This window comes from Vitis vinifera, chromosome 18 (assembly GCF_030704535.1).
Source record: "Vitis vinifera cultivar Pinot Noir 40024 chromosome 18, ASM3070453v1".
Lineage (NCBI taxonomy): Eukaryota > Viridiplantae > Streptophyta > Magnoliopsida > Vitales > Vitaceae > Vitis > Vitis vinifera.
This window is the reverse complement of record NC_081822.1, coordinates 22918917-22924536: the sequence shown is the minus strand read 5'-3', so window position 1 is coordinate 22924536 and position 5620 is coordinate 22918917.

Below are 5620 nucleotides of genomic sequence, written 5' to 3'. Positions count from 1 at the left end.
TGGAACTACAGTCATGATTGGATACAAGTAAGAGATTAATTATAATGGTTCAGAAATGATGATTGGATCCATGTTTTTCTTCAAATTTAATGAGAACATAAGATTTTTATTTAGTTAAAATTTTAAAAATATTATAATTCTTTTAATATTTAATAAAAATATTTTTAACATCTAGTTTCAAACATAAAATTCAATTAGTTTGTAGTAGTGTTTACGAGTCTGTTTCATAATGATTTTAGGAATTGTTTTTAGTTTAAAAAATGTTTTTGAAAAAATATTTGGTATTTGACAAAATTTATGAAACATTTTTAAATTTTGAAAAATCGCTTGTAGTATTGAAAAATAATGTATAGAGTTTTTTTTAGGAATACTTTTAAAATGTGTTTTATAGTGATTCTAGGAAGTGTTTCCAATCTTTTTAATACTTGAAAAATAAAAATTTTCAAGTATTAGAATGACAAAAATACTTTCTTAAATCATTGTCAAACATACTTTTAGAGTTTGTTTGGTAGTGATTTTAGGAAGCACTTTTAATATTTTTAATATTTAAATTTTTTTTAAGAAGTGAGAAGTGTTTTTGATATTTCTAATACTTGAAAAATAAAAATTTTCAAATATTAAAAAGATTAAAAATATTTCCCAAAATCACTATTAAACACACTTAGAGTGTGTTTGATAATGATTCTAAAAAATGTTTTTAGTCTTTCTAATACTTAAATGATAAAAATTTTTAAATGTTAATAAATTTAAAAACACTTTCTAAAATCACTTTCAGACTCTTAGTTTGATTCTAGAAAATGTTTATGATATTTCTAATGTTAAAAATTTTGTAAGTGTTAAAAACATTAAAAACCTCTCCTAAAAGTCATTCTCAAAAGTACTCTTCATAAAAAAAATATTTCAATTAAAAACAATTTGAGTGGAAACACTCCCAAACATACCCATCTTTTTCATATGTTTTTATTTATATTTTTTATTTTTTTATTGTTTAACTTAAAAATTAAAGGGAGAATTGTTTTTTCAACCCAACTAGGTTGGGTAATTGTGGTAAGGTCCTCGTAATTAAACCCAAAACCCAATGAAAGAGTAGAAATTGATAGGAAGGATATTGTCTTCAAAAAATCCCTAAAATACCATTGACTATGAAATGAAAAAACTAACCAATCACCTCACATTTATCATTTTCTCTTTAACTCTTTTTTCTTTCTCTCACGTGTTTAATAGTGGAACCAAGTTGAATCATTTTTCTTCATCAAATTGAATATGAAATATGGTTAAAAATTATTATTGTCAAATATATTTTTAAAATGAATAACTTTTAAATACCTCATCAAATATTATTCTCTTTTCAAACTTACATAATATATAATAAATATTTTTTAAATATGTTGAAAACTTACATAATATATAATAAATATTATTCTTTATTTCAAACTTATATTATTTCTCATATATATTAAATATTCCAATCATCTAACTTGTAAATTATATATCATCAAATATTATTTTTTTTCCAAATTTATAGAACATATAATAAATACTTTTTAAATACCTCATAATATATATATATATATATATTTTCTAACTTGCAAATTAGACACATGGTGTTTATTATTTCTCATATTGTTTCAAAAATAATGTAAACACTCACATGCATAAATATATATAATATTAATTAAGAAGACAATATTTATAAGACTAATTTACTAACCTTCCAATAATTTTGAAAGTTTAAATAGGGTAATTGGTCAAATTAAAGTCTTCAAAATATTCAAAATTTTTCCATTCCAAAATTATTTAATTGTTCCCCACACTAATCCTAAATATTTTTGAATAAAGATTTAAATATTTAAAACCATTAAAATAAATATTTTCTTATTAAAACAATTTTTTCAAAGTAATAAGATAAAAATCATAAAACCTTCAAAACTATAATTACAACAAATATTTTTAATTTTAAAACTAATTTAATAATTTAAATTAATGATTTTAAAAAATTAAAATGTTATAAAAATAATTTTTGTTTATTTTTAATTCCATTTAAATATGATGTTTTTAATCTCTATTGATAACAATGAAATTATGTTTATAAAGACAAAATAGTAAAATATATATATATATTTCATTTAGTTTACTTATAATGAACATTTCAAACATGATTGATTTTACTTTTGTTTCCTATGTGTTAATTTTTGTAGGGAATGTCTTAATGATATAGTTTGATAAAAAAAGAAAAAAAAAACTATTAATAATCGTTTTAATGTCTAACTCAAGTTGTTTAAAAATCGTATAAAACCTATTAGGAGTTTTGTACACCCTAATACACTTGACACATTTTCCTTGTACAGTTAGTATAATATCCTTGTACAATGACACAAATTTCGTATCTTTCCTAAGTTATATGTTTATGTAGGTGTATTAATCATATTTTCAATGGTTTGGTTGAAAAAATGGCAAATGACTTAGGGTCAATTTTTTTTTCCTAAATATCATTATTGGGGAAAATATTGGAATTTTCATGTGAGAGTTAAATAAAGTGCATGACATAGGTGTACAATCCTTGAGTGACAAGGAAAATAAAAAAAGTGGTTTAGAATCTATTGAAATCATTCACAAAGGATAATCTTGTATACCTTTGTACAATTAATACATTTTCCTTATATAATTAGAGGGTGTTTGGTACACGGGAATAGGGAGTGGGAATAGACATCTCATTCCTTTTCTCCCTTATTCCTATGTTTGGATAAATGTTAAGAAGGCGGAAATGAAATAAAAAATTATTCCGACAGAAATCAAATCCAACTTATGAGTCGGATTTGCATTCATTAAAAGTAGGTGGTATTTTGATTCATTAAACCTATTTGATAATATAAAATAACCTAAATTACTATTTCACCCTCTTATCTTGTTCTTCAAACCTGATGTTTATCTTCTTTGCAAAGGTAGAGATCCATTCATCATCCACTTCTTATCTTCTTTGCAAAGCTAGAGACCCACTCATCATCCAATTCTCTGCAACAAGTGATTCTTCCAAATTGAATCAATTAAACCTTCCATGATATTTAAAAAAAAAAAAAATCAATTTCTAATTTATAGGGTTTTGGATGTTCATTTTGATTGTTGGATCTAGGATTCGTCATTGTTTGCTGCAACTAGGTTCTGAAAACTCCCTTCTACATCTTCGATCAGGTTTACCTTATTTTTTCTTTCTTCTTCTACTTCTTTATATGTGTTTCTTCTTCTCTATAAATCGATTAATTTTTTTTTATTAATTTATGTTTGAAATCTTTGATGTTTCTTTATCTTGTATTAATGGAAACTGGAGAGAAAAATTGAAATGGTTGGAAAAAGATTTTTCGATTTCACGTGTTTACAATATTGAAAATTTTTAATGGTTAGGAAAAAAATAAAAAGAAAAAAACAAACAAAAACAAAACTTTTGGTTTTTTTTCCCTTTTGTTTATTATTATCGGCGTCTTCCTTTCCTAGTTAAAGCTATGGATTCTGCCGCAGAAAATCTGCTGCGTTTTCGGCTCATTTTGGAACTTTAGCATGAGCCACAGTGAAGATCTCTTCATATCATTGCTATTTAACAGTAAACAAACCATTAAGCACCGAGAAACCAACATTGATTAATTTTTTTATTCTAGCTTTTTTTGCATGACAAATTATTTAAAATTTTGATAAAAAAACGAATATTTAAAATTTTTTAAGGTTATGGATTTTATCGGATATGATACTTATTGAAAATTAGAATAAATTTGAATTCTTTTATTTCCTCTTTTGAAAATAGGAAAAACATTTGCTAGCTTTGAGAATTTAAATATTATAATAAATAATTTTTTTTTGAAAAATATAATTTTATAACTACTTAAGTATGACAAATTATTCAAATTTTTAATAAAAATAATAATTGAATATTTGTGCATTAGGGTTATACGATTTTTTATGGTTAATTTTTTATTTATTGAGTATATATATATTTTTTAGTCTTATTATTTAATAACAAAAAACCTCTCAAATTTTATTTTTTTAAAGTAAAAGTAAAAATAAAAAAATATTTTAAATTATATGTAAGGATATTATTGTAAATTTATTTCTTTTTCATTTCCATTCCTATTATTATCAAACATTGGAATGGAAACAAATAGTCATTCAAATCTTGCATTCCTAAGTTCATCCAAATGCTAGAAATTGAATCATCAAATTCATTCCATTCCACTAAGAAATAGGAAAGAAAACAAAATATTATTTCCATTTCCTATTCCGACGTACCAAACACCCCCTTAGTGTAATACCCTTGTATAATAACACAAATTTCATATCCCTTCTAAGTTATGTGTTCAAGTAGGAGTGTTTAACCATATTTCCAGTTGTTTAGTTGAGAAGATGGTGGATGACTTAAGGTCAAATTTTTTTTCCCCATATATCATTATTGGAGAAAGTATTGGAATTTCCATACGAGAATTAAATAAAGTGCATGACATATGTGTACAATTCGTGAGTAATAAGAAAAATAAATGAGTGACTCATAATCGATTATAACATTTCACAAAGAGTAGCCTTATACACCTTTGTACACTTAGTACATTTCCCTTGTACAGATAGTGTAATATAATTGTACAGTGGCGCAATAAATGAATAAATGATTTTTTTTTCATATAAAAAAATAGTATTAAACAAGGTTTTCAATTTTTATTTTTAAAAATAGTTTTTATTTTTTAATTAAACGTATTTTCAAAAAGAAACAATATAGAAAATAAAAATTATTTTTAAATAAGTAAATATGCCTTTCAACATTTTTATATAAAAAAAATTCAATCTCTACTATGTATTGATATAATTCACTTCTAAAATTAGGTCATATGAAAACATTTTAATTGAATACTTAAAATAAAAACTCTTCATCCATCCTCTTTCTTTCTTTTTCTTTTTCTTTTTTTTTTTTTTTAATAAATTTTCAATTAATTCAAATCATTAAAAAAAATCCTTAGTAAACAAATTTGTAACATTTCATATAACTTATTACTAAAAGTTATGTTCAAAAAGTTATTAAAATAAAGAAGGAAGAAGATTAAAAAAATTAAACTTTTTATTTTATAATAGTAAAAAAAAAAATACTTTTTAGTATAAAAGAAATTAAAATAGTGAATATATTTATTTTAAACAATGTTTTAATCATTAAATTATTTACTTCTAAAATGTAAAAAATAATTTTTATTTATTTAAATTAATATTTTTTTAGAAAGTGTTTTCCAAAATAATTTATTAATCATTCATATAATTTTTATTTATTTATAATTTAAAAATAAAAAATAATGTTGATTTTTCAATTATTTATAAAAGAGTTTAAACAAATAATAAAAAATCTAAAAATGATTAAATAAAAAAGAATAGCGTCATATGAAGAATGGTATAACAAAGACAAAAATGAGTTAAATGAGTATTTTTGTCGATTACTATCTTATGTACTTGTAATCAATTATGGGTGGTTGGAGGATTTTTCCTTAATTATGAAGCCTATATGGTTGAAAACACAAGTGTCCCAAAATTAAATGCTATTTCTTATAGAGTTTAATTGACACCATCCACCATTTGTGGGATGTGCAACCAAATGAAA